Source organism: Lepidothrix coronata, unplaced genomic scaffold (assembly GCF_001604755.1).
Source record: "Lepidothrix coronata isolate B3197 unplaced genomic scaffold, Lepidothrix_coronata-1.0 Scaffold26, whole genome shotgun sequence".
NCBI lineage: Eukaryota > Metazoa > Chordata > Aves > Passeriformes > Pipridae > Lepidothrix > Lepidothrix coronata.
Genome location: NW_016690206.1, coordinates 2,474,695 through 2,496,045, shown reverse-complemented (window position 1 = coordinate 2,496,045; position 21,351 = coordinate 2,474,695). Strand labels below are relative to the sequence as shown.

Genomic DNA, 21,351 nt, shown 5'->3' with positions numbered 1-21,351 from the left:
CTCATGTGTGATATCAAGACTCTGAGAACTCACTTTCATAAAAATGCTAATTGTTCAGTATATTTTCAGTTTCTTGTATTTCCCGCTGTTGACCTATTCTGTAGAATTTTCCCTCAGCTTTTTCTTCAAATTAAGCAGTCTTTTCCATGCTTTCTCAAAGTTCTCTATTAGTTTCTCCACTACATATAGCAGCACCTCCTAATTGTTGATGAAGCGTGTATTATTCCGGATTTATTCATATGTACAGGACAGGGGACCAAGTGATCTGGGACACCTCAGGGAAAGAGAAACTAAAGAGGGTCTCTCCAGTAATGAGTGAGAAAATGAGCAAGGAAAGCAGAACAAATTGTTTCTTCAACTGAAGAAATTATTAAAGACTGTTTTGGGGCAACTGAACTAAGTTTTCACTGTCACAGATTCTTGGCAATAGCTGTCCTGGTTTCAAGCAGCATGAAGTGTCTGAATTTATAACTGGTGTGAAATTATGCTCTGGTGTCAGCAAACAGAAGTATTGAGTTCAGATCATTCCTAAGTGCTTCAGAATGTAGAGCTCTGAAAGTATCTAATTTTAGGTGGTCTGATTTGAAACCGGACCTATTATTTTTATATGTTTTGAAGACCAGCTGACAGTTTATCTCACCACTCTAAATCTCCAACATTTCAAAGTTTCATGGTGCTAGAAGGTATGATATTTGAAAGGCACTTCGCAGTAAAGCATTCATTCTTACTTCAGTGAAAGCTGCAATAAATTTGAGAGAAGTAAACAGATTTGAAATGGAATAGACTGACAGTTAACTAGTTATATTTTAAATATCTAACCATGAGTAGTTTAAATTTCAAAAAAGAGTTTTTCAGTGTCAGAGAGTGTATTTGGGTTTTATCTGAAGGGCAACTGAAGGGTTCTATTTCCTGTTCAGATCAAACTGTATTATTTTCTGACACAATAAGGACCAGCATAAAAGTTAGCGCTAAATTATTTTCAGATAAACAGCAATAATACTAGTGAATGTTATTGACTTATATTAAAAATTTTTCAAAAATTGTCTCTTCAACTACAACATTCAGAAGTAGAAACAGTAAAAATGGGTGTTTTCTGTTTTAATAAATATACCAACATTGGGACTATCACACTGTGAATTAATTTGGAACATTTTGGGAAACAGGAGAACAGCTCACAAAGAATTTTGAAGAATTCATGTAACATACAAGAATTTCGATCAAAGGCATCTTTTTTTCTTTTGTAGTAAAGACAAATTCATCTGCAAATTTTAAAACACTTGTGAATTATTTATAGTTTTATCAAAATTACAACTTGCCAAAACCCCCATATTTTGAAATTGTTTTAAGAAGGGATCAAATTAACAAGTGCTTTTCTGGTTTTGTTATGTTTTGGTTTGTTTTTTTTTTAAATTTAGCTTTTTTTTGTACAACTGTAAGTAAAAGATTAATATATAGCACCTTTGACAGCTGGAATTTTGTGTGTGTTTGTGTATAGACTTTTGTTATAAGGGATAGTGATATCAAATTTGAAGTAGATTTTTCCATAGCCTTTGAACAAGTGACACATTGCCACTGGTGAGCAGGTTGCTCAGCTAAAGAATCTCACACCTCAACAGTGAATTATCCCAAAGACTTTTCTGTAACTCCACAACGAATCGCAGAGTTGAGGTTTATGTAGTATTGGAAAGAAAGCAGAGTGGTGTTTGCCTTATGTAGTAACTCTCAAACTGCATATATAAATTTTGGTTTAAAAGGAGTAATTTTATTAAGAAAAAGTAATGACATTTAAAAAGAAACCTATAAATGTAAAGGCAAAGGCAGTCTTAAGAAAACTTAAAGTTCCTATTAGCTGTTACAATCACAAATGAAATGATTAGAATGGAAAATAATTAAAATTTCCTGATTTTTTTCATGGATGTTTAAAGTGGAATAGTATCAGAACTTTAGGCAGAGTGACCGAATTAAGAAGATATTTTTATTAGAAAAATATAATGGCATTGCCAAAATACTTTTCTTCTGTGCTTAAGAAGGTCTTTCCTTCCAAATCTGCATAACAGAATCTTTCTTTTGGCAGAAAATGCTTGCAATAAAATTCCTAGCTGGTCAGAAAATGCTGATATGATTTGGGTTTTTTTATTTTTTTTCCCTCTACAAAAATGATTAAATTTTGACAGGATTTTCTCCAGAAACATTGTCAGTTTTAGGATAGCCTATGAGTGTTATGGTACAGGCTGTGTGCAGATGTTGTTTGTGGGACTAGAATAATACACAGGAACCGAAATGTTCAGCTCTGAACAGCCTGAAGTCTCAGGCTGAAATTTCAGTTCTAGTTGATAGAGCAGGGTTTTCCAGTTGCATCAAAGTCTTAAAACAGGAGACTTGCAAGGGACAACCACAAACATCATAAAAACAAAAAGCATTTCTTTACAAGAGGTAGAATTTAATTATTTTTAAAAGGTGTAATAAAAAAAATATTAAACAAGGCATTTACTTTCAAGCTCCGTGGTCACAGACCATATAGTGTATAAAATAAATCAAATCGTCTAGTTGAATAAAGTAGACATTCACCTATGTTTTCTATGGATCAGGTGACTACTTTGATTACTGTGGCCTTAGCCATACAGGGACAAGGTAGCACGTTTGCCAACAGGAAACATTGTATTGTATTATTGGGAGAAAGCAAGCACGACTGTGGAACATACTGTATGTTATTTGTGTTGAGCAATGGAAGAAAACGAATGGCACTTATACACGCTCAGACCTGTTTGTAGGGCTTTTGTTGTTCTGAAGAAACATCTTCTGAATAAAAGTTGCTTGGATCCAATGGTTTTTTATCCTTCTTCACTAAAATTTTCAAAAACATTTTCTATTTAGTTCCAAAGTTATTCTAAAATCTTACAATTCTTATGAAACATCCTGTATTTTGGTCAGTTGTACTCAACAGTTTCTATTTCTTTCCTCCAAGTATTGATGTGAAACAGCTGATCCAGATTCAAATAATTTCCCTATATTAAAGACAAAAAAAAAAGAACAAAAAGAAGCTAAAATTGCTTTTTGTCTGATCTTAGTCATCAGTAAGTTGCAAATCTGTGCCAAATCCCACTGAAGTCGATGAGGTGTCCCGCTTAGAGATGCCAGTGTCACATATTAGGGCATAAATTTGTAACACAGAAGAAAACTTATCCAGATATAAATGTATTAATACACTATATTTACATATCCAAATAAAGAAATTTTATAATTGGTAAGAAAATGTAACCCAAAAAGAAATTTTCACATACATTTTCTATGTACAATCTTACTCATGCCATGGACCTTATTTAATGACTGCGTTACTAATAAAGCTACATTCAGCTTTAATTTTTTACTCTGTGTATTTTGGGACAGTCATTAATTCTGTAGTAGCAGTCTAACATACTTGTGAGAATAAAAGAACAGACTGAATAATTGGGCAAAAACCAATGTCATTTGGTTGATCTGTGGAAGATTAAGTCAGGTTTTTTTCACTTTTATTGTTTACTGCTTGTAATGTTTGAATGTTACATAAATCAGGTGACACTGCTTCAGCTTTTTAAGTGTTTTTTTAAGTGTACTACTTAATCATAGGCTTTTAGTCAGAACTTCTGTCAGCTGTCATGCATTTCATGTAGCACTTACTGTAAATGTAATTATAGAGAAAGAAAAACAAATTGTATCCTGACCTGTGCAGTAAGTTTTTTAAGCAGGAATTTTCCAATTGGTTTTTTTATGTGGCAGAAAAAAAAAAAATCTCAAAGTTTACTAGTAACAAAGCATCACATTTATCTCAGGAATATCTCATGTACAAATTGTTGAAGAGTGGGACGATATTACTGGGGAAAAAAAACCACACTAGATGCTTGCCATATTCTTCCACTCTTCTCCCAGGCACACCTTTTTCAAAACTTATAATGCTTGCATGTTTGCATGAGATTGATTTAAAAATTCCTCATGAATGAGACATGCTATATGATCAGAAGAACCTAGTGAGTATACAAACCTTTTGGAATAAAGTATGAATAAAATTAAAACTGATCTAAAAAGTAAAATTGATCTTCATACAAAAACAAAGTCACATGAAAATTAGAAATATTTAATGAAAATATTTATAATTAAAACTTCTTTCTGGCTGTAGAAAAAAAAATTGAGTTGCTATTTGGTTTCTCTTATGATAGTTTGGATCACTATCACTGACAGCATTTTGACTTGAATGAAAACAGAAAACTCTGCAAATTTCTTAGCAGCTTGTTCCTCAAGCATTCTGAAAGTAATTCCTCCTTCAGTAAATATTTTGACAATGGTAGTACTTTGGGGCTTTATGTTCAAGCAGTCCAAATTAACATGCCCATTCTATGTGTACTGATAATAGATTATGTGGTTTTGGACGTTGAAGATATCTGAAATTCACAGAGATTATCCCTAGAAAACAAACTGTTGGGTGTTTATTGGCATTACTACGAGAAGTACTTGGAAGTATTTTACCTTGTTATGTTTCCTACTTTTCTGGTTTTATATTTATATTGACTATTTCTTCTTTGTGCACCATCATAAATTACCAGGAATCATCTGTTCAAAGTAGGTTTGTTAAGTTCTTTTATTTTGAAATAATACAAAAGAAACGCTACTGTTGCCATTGATGACCTCATGGTTAACTAGAACTGGAGATGAAACGCAGTGAAATGTTTCAATATTAAATACATTCAGAGTATGTGTTTTGTAATAAAAGATTAATTACCAATTTTTGCCCAACTTCTCAGATATATGCGACTGATAATGCCAGTGGGCTAAGATGGCAGTACTCCTAATTAATCCTTAGATATGTGTTGTGCAATGTAAGTTTACATCTTTTCAAATGTTGCAAATATGTCCTATGGAAATAAAAATAAGATTTAGTGTATACTAACAATAGACACTAAAGGTAACAAAAATATAGAAGAACTGGAAACAAAAACTATAAAACTATCTTTGTATTAGGGACATTTTTACTTTTAAAACCCAAAAAAGTAATTTTTAAAGTTAGGATTAACTTGTTCATTGTTGTCTTAATAGATTTCATTGGCAATACAATAAAAAATAAGTTAATCTTTCAAATATTTATTACTTTAATTTTGTTTGTTTCCTTGCTAACAAATGTATGTAACTCTCCTTTCTGTATTTCCCTCTAATGACATTCTGGATCATAGGTATTCCACAGATAATGTTTCAGGTACAATGCCCTATAATAGGGTTATAAGACTATTTTGAACAAGAAAAAGAAACTGTTAGGAAGAAACATTTATTCAGTGGTCGTAATGTTTGCTGCATTTTCTTAATCTAGTAGTATTTTTTTGGACTTTGACATTCACTTGAGGGACTACGCCTTATGGAACTACCACTTATGGTCAAGGCCAGCTTGGAGAGGGCCTTGAGCAGCCTTGTCTAGTGGGAGGTATGCCTGCAAATGGCAGGGTGTGTTGGGACTAGATGGTCTTTGAGGTCCCTTCCAACTCCTTCTATGAAATTATACTTTAGTTTGTATGGTCTTCACATGAAGTGTAACAAATTTAGACTATACTGGAATCGTAGTGTCAGAGTTCGCTAATGGAAGTTTTTCTGCAACTATGTTGAATGTAAGATTGACAAAGATATTTATAGACATTTAGACAGGGAAAAACTGTAAAGAATAGTAACTTTTTTCTTTCTTTCTTTGACACTAAAATGCAAATAAAATCTACTCATGTCCCCTTAATACTAGGTTATGCACTGAACAATTATTATACTTCCAAAAGAAATTATACGTAATGTGAACTTAAATTAAGGGACAAAAAAAATTAAGTATATACTTCACTTAGATCTGTATTATGGAAGTGCTGAACAAATAGAACTTATTCTAATTCTGTAAGACCCCGAGTCTTGGAGCTACCAGCTCACCATGGGAGTTTTGCTTGAAAAATTAACAATGCTCCAAAAATTCACCTGCCAAATTATTAGAAGAGCCCTTGATTCTTTTAACATCTTAAGAGAGAGCCCAAAGGAGAAAATGATGCACACATTTTTCAGGGGGTACTTTTACTGGTAATCTTTAGAAAGAATATGAGATCTTGGCAAAAGTTTAGAGGGTAAGATTCAACAAACATAAGCATTCCACAAAGCATTGGTTAGCACATGCTAACCCATACAATTTATCAAAATATAACACATTCCATCCCAGATTACCGAATATATTAAGAAAGGAGATTAAGAGAAGACAAAGAAGTAAAGAAAGAGGGAGAAAAAGAGAAGATCATAGCTACCACAGGAGTCCTGTGAGAGTCCAGATTCCATGTGGCCAGATGATAGGTCTTAAACGAAGATGGTCGTTACATGTTGCTGCTTTTATTGCTTTGGTCCCCCTGTGGCCACCCCTTCCAGGCAGGACTTCCATCCCACTGGCCACTCTGGGGCTCCAGGATGGGGTGAGGGGCAGTGCTCCTACTGTGCTAGACAATCAGAGGCTGAGTTAGAGGTTCCAGGGGACATGGTATTGGTGTGCTCCTGGGCTGCCTTTGACTGACAACGGCTCTGAGGTCACCCCAGGAGTCTCACAAGGGCTGGCAAGTGGAATAAGGCATTACCTCACCTCCATGAAATTCAACTTGTCCCTCTCCCCCATACACACACACTTGAGTTCGTCTGAGCCAGTATAATAATTCAGTGTTTCACAAATTGTGTATAGGAAGAAGTATCAAAGGCGTCTGATGCAACAAAATATTATCCCTTAAACAAGGACCATTTGTAGGGGATTTATTTACAGAACAGTAAAGTGGATCTAATTTAGTCCTGATTAAAAAGAGGAGATAAGTCCTACTATAGCCTCGTTTTCGAAGATAATAAATAGCATAACTTCCTTCAAGGCAAAGTTCTGTTTGAATCATGATCTGTCTAGTTTTAGAACATGTCACTATGTTATCTGATTTTTTGTTTTGTTTTATTTTTGTCTTCTAATTTCTGGATCACTTATGTTTATGATACACTATTTAACTTATTTATCTCTTTTGTAATCTAAATTCCAGCTCCTCTTGTATCTTCTTCCTTAAAAGATCAAGCTTAAAAGTGGAAGCTGTGATTAATGTGTCAGTTGTGCTTGTTCTTTTATAGCATTTAGTTGAACTAGGGCATATGGCATGAAAGGTCAGTGATACCTGAACTGAAACATTGATTAAAGTGCTGTAAGTCATCTCTGAACAGAGATGTTCCATCTTAAAAAACAAGCCAACAGGCTGTTATTAAGGTATCCTGTTCCGTTCTTGTATCTGAACCATTTTTTAACCCCTTAACACTTAAAAATAGGTTATGTTAGATTGAAATTTAGATTTAAAGAAAAAAATGCAGAGAATTAATTCTCTGAGGTCTTGTGTACTCCACAATCCATTTCATATATTGCAGTCAGACAGAACTGTGTGAAGGTGGTCTCTTCGGCTAACAGAACTATCTGGACTAATACTGTTATATTGCATTTTAGCACATTTACATGCTATAGAAATTGAATGCTTGTGCTTTACAATAATCATAAATGGGAACACTTTTTTCCTCAGGGATTCTGGGAAAATCATCGTAATATCCCTGAGAATAATATTTATTTAATGCTTCAAGAAGACAAGTTATCAGATTCAAGTGTTATCAGAGATTAAGGTATGAACAAAAAATTAGGGCTGTGTGGGTATCAAGAGAATCAAAATAATAAGTTGGCTTTTTTTTTCCTTTGGGAATAAAACTGTTGTGTGGAAGTATTATTTTTCCATCTTCCTAATTCTTTCTCAGCTAACTGTGGAAAACCAGTATGTGAACAATAATTTTCTAACTTAGATCTACATTTGCCAGTTTGATTTAGGCTATAATAATTTCTTTAATGAAATCCCCTGAGAAAGGGTAGACCATTTACATTATTAGACATAGAGGTAATCTTAGATTTTTGGTTTCTGAGGGCTATTTGGTTAGAACTCTTTATTTTTTGGTGACTTTCTTTTTTTTTTTCCCACTAAAATTTATTGGTTTTATATATTCTTAGTTACTTTTCTGCCTAAAATATATGCTGTAAAAGATAATGCTGGAAGGCTACAGAGATATTCTTTCATCGTGTAATACTCTTCTTGGTTGCCCTGTCTTCTTTTCTTACTATTTTAGTAACTGTCTTCTCCAGTGACAGTCTCCAGCTTAAGGTACAGTTTGTGCTTGTCTTCACATGCAGAGTATGCTAAGTCTTTTGGCAGAAGTATTAAACCACAGGTCTGTCAAACTGAATAATTTATGCTAGTTTATTAAAACACATTTTTTGGGGGCGGGATGAATGTATGAATCAATCCTTTTACAAAAACTTCGCGGGTCCATGATAAATCTGTGAGGAAGGCAGGTTCTCATATATATGTTAAATGACCAAAACCCTGTAGAATCTGGTTCTCTCTTAAATGAGAAAAAGCTAAAGAATCCATGTCAATCTCTGCCCTGCCTTTCAAAAACTAGATGAAAAGAGACATGTTGTTTTGATAAACTTGCAGCACACTTGTTGTGATAGAAACATGGAGTATGAGATGCTGGTAAAATACCTGGTAGATTTTTGGAATTCTTACCACTCCACTGATTATGTTAATCACCAAAATACCTGCTTTTCAGTGGTTTACAAAATCTCAAGCATTTTTTTTCTGGAATGGGGTGATTATCGTTTGCATTTTTCCAGTCATCTTCCTTGGTTTATTCCCACAATTTAAATGTTTTATGAAATTTCCACATTGTACAATAATGGCACCTAAGTATGTTCTCTTTTCAGTAAATATTCTGAGATATTTATACCAAATATACTATCATGTTCATTTTCTTGTCATAATTTCCTTACTCTTATGCATTACCACTCATAAGTAGTACAGCTGGTTTCACTAATATCTTTCACCAATATTCATGAAGTTAACATTTATGTATTTTCATTTGCATATGCTCACCTCTGTGTCTTCCAGGAAGAAGTGCATCCATACAGTTTATATGAGAGCTTTGTATTCTTCCCATCAGGAAGGAGCATTCCAGAGGCAATGGAGCACCACAGTAACTCCTTAGCATAGGAAAGATGAGGTTCTGGCTCAGCTGAGATTTTCGGACAGCCTTCAGTAGAAAGCCTGATTAATAAGGATGAAACGAGAGGAAACTTCACCAGAAATTAAAATCAGCCTCAGGCTGGGCAAAACCTAGAGATAGTGTGCTAACAAATACCATCCCTTCCTTTCTGATACTTGCTAATACACTATTGCAGAGATATGAGTTCCCTAAAAGTAGCATGTGGAAGCCTGATACCCAGTGCTGCAACCATCCCTCTAAAAGTTGGCCTCAAAAATAAGAGGGGTCTTCCAATGGCTACTGGTACCAGCATACCATAATGATACCACAGCATGGCAGTGGCACAACCTTGGAGGCAGTGGGTAGGTTGCTAAAAAACCCTTTATGATTATAGAGGACAGATTTTTAGACTCAAAGGACAGAAGGAACTATTCCGATTGGCTGGTCTGATCTGATTTCATAAGGAAAATTGAATAAAGGACTTCCTCAGATTAATTATTATTTCCAATCAAGCATCATTCTTGATTTATAAATTCCTGATTTGAATTGTTCTCTGCAATGCTTGGCCAGTCGATCCAATGGCTAATTACTGCCATTATGGAAATAAGCATGTGCTTCATTTGCAGGATACATTCAGCTAACATTAGATTCCAGATATGGATTGTTTTCTCGTCATTGTTTTTTTTTTATCTTTTAATAATTTTACCTGATAGAATGATTATTCTTGCATTGTTAAATGGGGAATAGAAAGTTGCAATGGTATCAGAGACCCAAGTCAACAGTAAAATAAAACAGTAAATAAGATAATAAAATCTGTTGTAGCAGAATATCATATACTATGTATCATAACATCTATTTAAAATTATTTCCTCTCTGAATCTCCTTAATTCTGTGCACATTTTAAGACTGTAGCTATAAATACAGCAATATTAGCTAAATTTATAAAATATTTTAATGAGAAGGGCAAAGGAGGGTTATTTTCAGGTGTGACTGAAAATAAAAATTAAATTGAAAAACCAAAACAGATTAACAGATTTTATTTCGGATTTGGGGAATATAATTTTAGTTGCATGTTATCCTTGACTGCCATAGAGTAGAACAGTCAAAACAGAATATGTAAAGATGACAGTTTTGAAGGAAGCTAAACCAAGAAAGACACTTTAGACTTGTAGCATTGCTTTCTCCTTCCCCTTCTCCAGAAATGTAGAATTGAGTGTCTTAATATTGGCTGGTACTTAGGAACATAAACGACATTTGTATTAGAAACCATTAGGTTGTGAAGTTACTTCTTACATAAAAACCTTCTTGTAGCATGTAAAATATTAACCATGTTTTCTTATCTGATGTGATTTAAAATCTTACATAAATCAGGGATATTATAAAATTAAACCCAGGAAATGTGTCAAGCATGAAATTAAATTCTTGTAATATTTTTAATTTTTTAAAATAATTTTGCATTAATTTTTGTTTTACCAAATATAAAATTAATTCTCGTTTCTAAAGTTGAACTTAACTACTTAACTTCATAATAGTCATTTCCCATATAGGTCATCAGTACTTTGTGTTGCTACATTATTCCTTTGCTCTTCTCTCCCCAGTCTCTCCCATTAGTTATAGAGTCATTTTTCTGCACGTGTAAACTCTCCGTGCTGCTGTCCTTCAGTCTAAGATTCCTGTAATCTTAAATTCATAGAGTCCTCAGTGACAGCATTTTGCTTTGCAGCTAGAGCATCTGGCATATCCAAGTGGCCTCATGCATGAGCCAGGGACAGTCTGGTCTCTCTCTTTCAGGCTTTGGTATTCATACAGACCTGTTTATTATAGTTTTATCAGTGTACACTCTCTAATGAATTCATACAGCATTCCACTGAGATACAGAGAATGTACTGCTGTTCATGTTTTATAGGTAGGTGTTAAGCATCACGAAACACCTGTGATGCCTTTTGAAAAATAATAATTATTTTTCTTTCTTCTGCTTTATGTGACTTTCAACATTAGATTTCTGAAGTCAAGATTCAAATTAAACCTTACTAATGCTGATTGATCCTTAATGACTGGCTGGGAAGTTTTGTAACAGAAAAACTGATGTGGCTGGTTGCTCCAGCTGGTTTGGTAAAAGTTTGTAGTCTCGATTACTTCAGCTCTTTCCTCACAGGCACTCCCTGCCTTAGAGGAAATGTGAGTCATCAGTAGACAGAACTTCTTATTTGGCAAGAATGTCAGGGCTTGAGCTGCCTTGACTTTAAATAATAGTTTTCCAGGCAGTGTATTTTCTTTTTTTTATTTAGGCCTTAATTTTCTTGATGGATTGAGATCTGACTCTTTAAAAGTGCAGTGGACCTCAGACAGATTTTCTTTTACACTGTTAGAGAGATGTTTTACTAACTCTCCTAGATTTTACAGAGTTGAGCATTTAAATAATTGAAACTATCTGAGATCAAGTGTCTTTCCCAACATTAAATAGGAATGTTCTCTCATATTTCAAATTGTCCACCAAGACTTTCTCTTTTTCCTGTTTTATGCATCCATACCAGGAATACAGTGTATACTATGTATGGAATCACAACTACCAGTGTATTCATTTTGTTTTTATTACAAGAAAAGAACTCTTACAAGATGAGGTACTGAAAATAAATTACCTCTCTCACCAAACCCAGATATTTTGAGCCCCTGATGAGGTTCTAAAATGTAAGTCTATATTTTTTCCTTAATTTCACACTCCAGTTTTCTAATGTTAGCTATTAAGATGAATTAAGGTGAATTAGAAAGAATTTAATAAAAAATTGTGTGCAAATGGGAAAATATGTATATAGGTGTTCTTAAAAATAATTCTGCTGTGAGAACATCTTGTATATCCTCTTTGATATAAAAAAAATAAATTAAAATTGGAGTAGAATGACTGGTAAATCTCATGGTTTTTTATGTTTGTTAATTTGAAGAAAACAAAAAAAATTTTAACCCAGGATTTGTATTACTTGTCTTATTTGGTTAAATTATAACTGGTTAGTGTTTAATTCATGTGATTTCATTAATTAGTATTAACATTGAAGATCTTTTATGAGGGAAAATTTTTCAGAAAGGGGTTTGCATTATAGATATCTTTTTTATATACTCAGTTCGTCCTCACACAGTACTAAGTACTCTTTTTTTTTTTTTTGGACTTGCAATATCTGACTTTCAGTTAATTAATTTTCAGCAAGAATAAGAAAGGGTAAAAAATATTTGTTCAAGTGCCTCGGGAAAACCTGGATGTTTGTCAAATATAGGCAGAATCAAGAGTGAAATGATTCCTAGAGAGTTACATGGCTAAATGGGGAGAGGTGAGAGTCCTGTGTGTGTTGTAGGGAAAGCGTGAAAGTCACCATGCCTGGTTTAAGAGTTATAGCCCACTTCCCACTAAGCCTGAGGATCACGTTTTTATTTACAATAATAGTAAGGGTTCAGATGTATTCAGTTTCTCTTCATGACTCTTACTGGGCTTGTGAGAGAACTCTCAAGATTGGATTGTAAAGTTTCTAGTCCAATCTTTGCAGTTAAACCAACACTCTTGTTAAATTATCAAATAATGCCAAGAAATTATCAGACTAATGCATAACTTATAGACTATATCATTAGTTTAGCCAGACATATCTGTTTCCCTGTTGCAATTATCAAGGTTGTTGAAGGACATATTAACGGCCTATTTGGTATGTTTAGGAAAAAACAAAGAAATCAGATTGTTCTGAATTCAGATCAATTTCAATGTTTTGCATTTGGTAGAGTTAATATAAATGAAGCATTGTGATGTTAATTTTCATACTTAAATAGTATCTCTCTCCTGCATTTCAATGGTTTGCCCTTTTTCAAGCTGGTGGATGAGAACCCAAACTCTGCTAGAGGTCAGCCTGGTTCATGAGCTACTAGTAGATAAAGCAGATGGATATATCTTACCTGTAATGGGGCATTATGTTTCACGTTCATATGTGTCTATTTATCTCCACAGACACTATAGCTACTGGTAACAACATTGACTCTATTTAGAGAAGTCAGATAGTTGAGAAAAAAAGAGAAAGTAGTGAGGAAAACTAGTACCACCAAGCCCAGTAATTCGATCATATAGTTCATGTCACCAAAACAGTTTGGGAATTTAACTATATGCTGCTCATTTAAAGCAAGCACTTAAGAGTTTTGCTGAATTTAGACTTCAGAAGGGGGTGAATAAAACAACTATCTTACCTATTGTCTTTCACTCAGTTTTAAAAAAATCTATTTTTACAACTAGGAATGTTTTTTGTGGAAGGTAATAATGTCAATAAGATATTAATGTCTGTAGGACCATTACTGTCATTGTAGAATGGCAGAATTGTGGGCTTCCAAAATGGAAAAAAAAGTATCACTTTATGTATGCAAGAACACAGAAGTGAGAACAGTACCAGATGTAATTCTGAGAAATGAGATTTGCATAAGGTCTTGGTTCACAGTGTTTGCAGATGTTGTGGCAAGGACAAAATAAATTCTTTAAATGTGTCAAGGTGAGGAGAGGACCCACATTTATATAAGAATACTTGTCACAGGGGACAGAAAAACCGAAAAGGGAAGAGAAGAAGGTGTGTTTTCAAAGCAAGAGAATCTAAATAGGAAAAAGAAACACAATAATGGCTAAGGAGAGAAAAGGCACTGAAAAAAAGAACATGTTTTTGAGTGATGGGGGAACAGCTATAAAAATACAGAATCTAAAAATATAAGGGTTTTCCAAATTTATAAGCAAATTAAAATAGTAAAAGTTGATGCTAAGAAGAGGAAACAGGGGCCTAAGATGATGCTGGTTTCAGAAGCAAAGATTTAAAATATCTAGAAAAAAAAAATATAAGCAAATTCTATAATGATGAAAACATTGCATGACTAATAATAACAACAACAATAAAAATTATAAAATAATTACTCCAAATTACAGATATCTCAATAATTTTGAAAACAAGATACCTGAAACACAGAAGACTGTAAATGGAATAGCCTTTAAAATGGGAATTGGTCAGAAAATAACAAAAGCAGTTCAGGATGGTAATATTGCTTTATTAGACAGCAGTGATTAAGGGAGAGTTATCTATTGAGATTTCACACATTTAATATTTTGTCCTTTCTCAAGGATACAATAGTATAATTTCAGGCTCTCAGAATGCTGATTACAGGACTGATGAATATTAGCCAGGTTAGTCACAATAGAGACTTGTACTTGTTTGTCCTCATACTAAGAACTCTCAAGGCCTGATGATCCAGGAGAATCTGAACTCAGTCTCTGTGTGGTGCAGAAGCATTTGTTAAAGCATTTGCGATGAGCTGAGGCTGCAGCTGGAAGTGTGATGCTGACTTTCAGACTCCAGTCTCGGGTTATAGGTTTGATAAACCTCTACCTAAACTGCATATAACTTATATTATAGACTCATAGAATATGCTGAGTTGGAAGGGACCCATCAGGATCATCAAGTCCAACTCCCAGCCCTGCACAGAACACCCCAAGAATCATACCATGTGCCTTAGAGTGTTGTTCAAATCTTTCTTGCACTCTGGTAGGCTTGGTGCTGCGACCACTTCCCTGTGGAGCCTGTTCTAGCGCCCAACCACCCTTTGAGTAAAAAACCTTTTCCTGATATCTAACCTAAATTTCCCCTGACTCAGCTTCATGCCATTTCCTCAAGTCCTGTCACTGGTCAGGAGAGTGAAGAGATCAGTACCTGTCCCTTCTCTTCCCCTCACAACTAAGTTGAAGACTGCAATGAAGTGTCCCCTCAGTCTCCTTCAGGATGAACAAACCAAGTGACCTCGGCCACTCCTCATATGGCTTCCCCTCAAGGCCCTTCACCATCTTCATCACCCTCCTTTGGACACTTAAGCTTAATGTCTTTCTTATATTGTGGTGCCCAACACTGCATATAATATTCAAGGTGAGGCCTTAGTGGTGCAGAGCAGAGCAGGACAATCACCTCCTTTGACCAGCTGGTGATACTTTACCTGATGCCCCCCAGGACACAGTTGGCCTTCCTGGCTGCCAGGGCACTGCTGACTCATATTCAACTTGCCATCAACCAGGATCTCCAGGTCCCTTTCTGCAGCACTGCTCTTCAGCCTCTTCTTCCCCACCACAAAACCAAGACTGCCCCATCCCAGGTGCAGAATCTGGCACTTGCCTCTGTTAATCTTCATACAGTTGGTGATGGCCCAGCCCTCTCATTTGTTGGGGTCTCTCTACAGGGCCCCTCTGTCCTTGAGGGAGTCTCTGTGTTTGATTACATCAACAATTACAGAAGTGCACTAAATATTTGAATGTAAGTTTGCACTCATATTATTTGAGACATTTAAAATGGCGTTATACATCCACAGATAATGTGATTTTCTGTTGAGATGGGATTGATCATTTTACAAGTGAAATATTTGTCCCATTGAAAAGAATAGACAGAATGAAGGACAATACATTTTAACAAAAAAATGAGAAGGAAAAATAATATTAAAATTCCCTAGCCAAGAACTGCATAATATTTCAGATTCATCTCAGTGTTCTATCCCTTTTAACTAAGAAGAAATACATATTGACAGAAAAAAAGATGCATAAGTTAGCCTGGAGCAAAAAGTTCTTATTTTTCTGAATCTTCCACTGCATTTGAGAAGACAGCCAGTAGTAGTACAGTTTATATTTTTCTGACATCTCTGCTTTTCTCTTTTGCCTAAAGCAACAGGAAAGCGTAGGCAAGAAAGAACTGTGGAATCCTCCACTAAACTTTTAAGGAATGCTGAAGGCCTGCTGCTCCTCAAAGTGAAATTTTTCAAAGGACAATTAAGAATAAAATCAAGAATAAAACCAAAAATAAAATCTTGGTTAAATCTGAATCAAGATTTAACCTAGAAGTTTTGACTCTTGTCTTGTAAGGGTGGGAGAGCTCTGCTTAGAGGAGTGAAACAGACTTCCACTTCTTTTAAATATAGGAGTTTCATATAGATAAAAGGAGTTGCATTAGTTCCTGTATAAACAAGTCCATTATGCAATACTATTGACACACAGAAGATTTCAGGAGAAGTGTGCTGAAAATCCTTACATCATGATTCACAGAAGAATTTCAGATCATTACAATTGCTTTACAGAATAGCTGTATTTTTTCTTTGAAAAGATGTCAAATATTTCACATGATCTATATGAATTAAACAGATGTACTGAGAGTACAATACAAAACATACTACAAACAGGAAACTAGAGCCAAGAAAAATTAAATGGCACTTAAATTGTTTTTGTAAATTATTGTAGTTGGAAGTTTTACATTTCTGGCATTTCAGACTTTTATTAAAATGGATTTCAAGGTTTGCAGGAATGGGTGTGGGGAAAATACTCCACATCTAGTTTCTCAATGAGATTAAAACCTCTACAAAAAAAAAAAAAAAAATTCCAAAATCCCAAGCCAAACAAAACTAGTTTAACAGAATCAAAAATAGTATAATTTTATGTTGAATTTTCTTCCTTTCAACCAAAGAATCTCAGTTTCACAAGTTGCACTTTGAGTGCATTCAATCAAACATGAACTGACTATGTTGAAATTATATGATTTTTCAGCACTTAAAATAGTCTGCCAAAAATTATTTTCCTATTTAAAACAATAAAAAGTTTTGAGATTCAACTTAAGAGAAATAATATTTATTCCAAGTAGAATTGTGTCCAAGTCATTCTGGTTTATTAATCAGGAAAAGTGCCCTCCAAGCTTTTCTGGATATAATTGATAAAAGTTTATCTAAATGATGTTATTTGCTCCAGCATGGTGTTTCCCCACACTCAGCCATGGGAAGTACAGTACAGTTTACAAGATGTTCTTTCAGATGAATTACCAACACAGTTTGTTGGATGTTCCAGGGATGCTTCCCTCATTCAAATATTTCCTCATGAGGAGTTTCTTAGCTTTCAACTAGGATAAAAAGATAGGATTGAAAGCCAAGACAGAAGAAATACTGAAATATACAGATCCAGGAAGCACTGGATTTAGGCTCAAGACTAAGTATACACATACAGTGAAAATGCAAACACCTGAGATACAGATGTGATTTCAATATATACTTTATTAGGACACTAAGTACTAATACTCAGTATATTTAACTTAACTGAATAGCAGTCATAATTTTTGCCAATTTCGGATAAATTGAATACACAAATAGTTTTGCTATCATTAGTTACCACTGATGCTTATCATTAGTTTATTATGTTCTGTTCCAGGAACTGGATGTAGTTAATTTATTCTTTTTGTTTTCAAAATGAAGATATTTCACAAGACTGTTATCTGACTGCATGACAGAAATGAAAAAGTCTGATAGAACTAGTTTTAATAAGGCTACATCTAATCCAAGGGTGTGCACATATACATGTAGGTATAATTACATGTGTATATGGTATGCATATTGTATATTATATATAAATTTAGACATAGATATGTATTTCCATATATTACATATATATTTAAGTGCCATAACTGCAGAGGAGTAAATTGAGCAATTAAGACTATGAATTTGTCTATAAATTATTGTCATTTATACATTAAAGTAGCTTCCTGGTAGGTAAATTATCCTAATATTCCAAATTTGCAAAAAGGTTTGTTCTTTTTTCCCAGTGATATGCCAGTTTCCTACCTTAGGTAAAATTTATAGCCAAGAGTAGTAACTTTTCAGTTTATGCATACATTTAATTGACCTAAACTTGAGTGTCAAATTTACTAGTTGTCTGTTTAGCCCTCTAGAATTGTAAAAAGTCCTTCCATCTTCGCTATCTTCTATTGTCTGCTGAGAGATAAGAAGGAAGTGTTAGGGGCTTTAGGTTACTTCAGCTTTGTCAGTCCCTAATTAGTTATTTCTCCTAACCCTGTGAGCAGCATATTGTCATACCAAGAGCCACAAGACATACTTCATACTATGTAGATCGACAGAGGAGAAATATGTGAGTACTTCAAAGAAAGTAGGTAACTGTGGTTTTCCAGGGCTTGCTCTACTCTGCTGAAGAATGAGACATGATTGGATTGCTCTAGATGCTAAAAGCAAGTGTTTAGCCTACAGCCAGAGTCATGAGCAATTTGGCTATCAACAATCATTGCTGGCTCATTTCTCTCACAGTTGGATGTCTCAGTTCCCTTTTGCCCATACAGCACCTTCCTTGACTGGTGGTCTACCCTTGGCACACAGCTGAGCTTCTTGAACTACAGACAGCCAACAGTCACTGGATATTCACCTCTGACCTGATATTACATAGATTAAAGGAAAAAAATTGTCTCAAGACACAGTTTCTTTTCAGAGCAGACGTGTCTGGGAAGATTAAACATTGATTCAACATCTCTTACAGTGGCCAAAAGTTAAAGCCTAAAATAGTATAAATAAAGTCAACATATAGAATCAAACAGGAAGACTGAGGTTGGAAGACACTTCTGGAGAAATATGGTCTAATCTCTCTGCTCAGAGCAGGGTCAGCTAAAGCAAGTTGCTCGTGGTAAACTGGTTGTCCACCAGAGCCCCCAGGTCTGCCAGAAAACACTGCATTCCAGACAGTTGCCCTCCAGTGTGTACTGATGTAGGGGATTATTCCCCACTACGTGCAGGATTTAGCAATTCCCATTATTCAACTTCATGAGATTCCTGTCAGCCCGTGTCTTCAGCCTGTTGAGGTCCCTCTGAATGGCAGCAGGATGCTCAGGTGTATCAACCACTCCTCCCAGTTTTAGACCTTCTCCAAACTTGCCTCCATTACCCAGGCCACTGGCAAAGAGATGATAGACACTTGTTCGACCTGATATCAGACTCTGGGGCTCATGCTGCTCCATACTCAAGGTTCAGCTCACTGACTTCCTGAGGTATATGTGCTTTCTATAAATTTAGCAGTCTTGTATGTATGACTTGCTCTGTCATGAACTCTTGTCACCTCTTTTAAGCAAGGCACTTGCTAGCAAAGGTAACTTGCCTAGATTTCAGTGATGCTTGGTATTTTAGACCTGTCAACACAAAACCACGGGAAGGTCAGTAGGGTGCTTTCAATTCCCAGTGGTCACATTATTTTTTCTAAGAGCTACTTGGTTATTGAACTTTTAAAATTTGTTCAGTGAGAGACTTCACATAGTCACAGTTGGTAAATTTATTACAGTTTCTATTTATAAAGTGAAAATGTGAGAGATTAGATATTGTGGGATATCTTTTGACAAATACTGTCACAAGTAACAACTACTGTATGAGTTATGAATCCTTTTTCATTGCTATTTTTAAAAAATATTGTGTCAAGTTTTATTAATATTTATATAAATATTAATTTTTAATTATCAATGTTAACAAAAATCAATTTACTGTTTTATATAATATTTGAATTTTTAATTAATTACTTATGAAAATCAGAAAAATTATTATAATTCCCTAATTATGAAATAACTGGGTTTGTGTTTAGCTGATGCTTTTTCCCAGAGACTGAAAAAACAATAGAAATTAAAAAACAGTTTGTTGACTGAAAAATTTTAAAGCTCAAATTTCAGCTAAATGATCCAGGTGGAATAAAGTCTGTTAGGTTTTTAAAAATTGATTGAAGTGCCTCTTTGACTGTTATTTCAATGTTTAGAATTCAGGAATTTACTTCCCTTTCTCACTTGAATTTTTTGAGGGAAAAATCCATTACATTACTATAGTACACGAACACTTTGCAATGTGTAGGAAGCACATAATCATCTACGATAAATACAGATAACTGTATTAGCTTGTGGGACTTATTTTTAAAATTTTGCCAAGGACATCAAAACCAAAGTGATAGTGAAAAATTACAACTCCAAACATGATTATAGGATGGTCAGCATTTTCCTAGAAATTAAAAAGTATCCAAAAAAAGTACAACGTGCCCCATTATTTATCAACTTTTTTGTCAACTTTTTGTTTAATCAGTGAGCATTTTTCAGAAACACAGTAATACTATACTTTTTTGTAGAAGTCTGGCTCCTTTTTTAATTCCTGTTTAGAAAAAAAATTGTACATGCTTGTCAATGTGAACCTGGTGCTATATTACTGAATTTCACACTATTACAGAAACACTTTGAATCTGACTTCAGGGGTTTGAAATTGTACCCTATGAGAGAACACACTCCTCTAAGGACTTTTGATGGGTAGAGACAGGGGAAAGTGACAGGGACAGTCTAACTTAAGAGCCTTTTAAAAAATATTGGCAGAAAGCTACTGATTTCATGCACTTGTCTTTATTTTCGTGATATAATAGTGATGATTTGGAATGCTTTCCCCTTGGGAGTGATACATTGTATGGAACAGTAACACAAATCACAGCCAGATTGTTATATATTAAACTTCACCTTTTTTTGAACACTGGTAAATGTTATGGTTAGATCGTAATATTCTCTGACTTAGAATCCGAGGCTGATCTGTCTGAGTTCAGCATAAAAAAGCTACCCTCGTCCATGCCTTTGACACCAAATAAGGTAGGAAGTGATTTTACTGTCTTTAAGATGTGACTCCTGAGAAGCTGCGATAGATGAAAAAAAACTGTATATCCTTATATCTAAAAGAGGAAACATATTTTTTTAGCTAATACTTTTCCTGTTGTTCAACAATGTTGCTGTAGCATTTAGAGGTGTTTTGTGAACAAAATTGGGCTTGCTGTACATTTAGTTACATGTACTTCCAACAATAGTAAAGTGCTGAAACTCTGCGAAGTGTGTTTTCTTTGTCAATTAATGTACAATTCAGGTGTGTTGTATGGCCGAGTGCTTTTATCACCTGACGTTTGTATTAATAGGCTAATAAAAAATGCACAGGAGTCTCTTAATACTATTACCATATGTCTTTTTACGTATCCATTAATTTATTTAAATTATCTTTTTAAAACGTTTTTTCTCTCGAGATTACTTTTCACTACATGAAATTAAAATCATCTTCACGGTAAAAGGATAAAATAGGAAACCCATTATTTTATTGTCATAGTATTTTTTTTCATTCATTACATGTTATTTTGAAGAATATTTTCACTTATATCCTCTTTCCTGGATTACCTTTTTTTATAGCTTTTTTCTTTCCTTGCAGCTTAGCTCTGCCTTCTCCTTTTATTACTTTTCCAGTTCTTCACATACTTTTTTGTTTCCCATTAAAGCAAATGTTCTCTACCTGATGCACAATTTTCCCTGTTTTGTTTTGGTTTTACCACCAACTGCAATTATCCTTATATTTGAAGTCAGTTAAGTGCTTTGACAACTGCTATTTCGATGTTTTTGGTCCTCCCTTTTCTTTTCCTTTCCTTTC

General features: G+C 34.5%; 1 protein-coding gene across 1 annotated transcript in view; it reads left to right on the top strand.

The window, feature by feature from the left end:
- The window catches only part of CDH12 (cadherin 12), a 529,677-nt gene that overhangs the window by 22,938 nt on the left and 485,388 nt on the right, over positions 1-21,351 (top strand). The window lies entirely within an intron of this gene.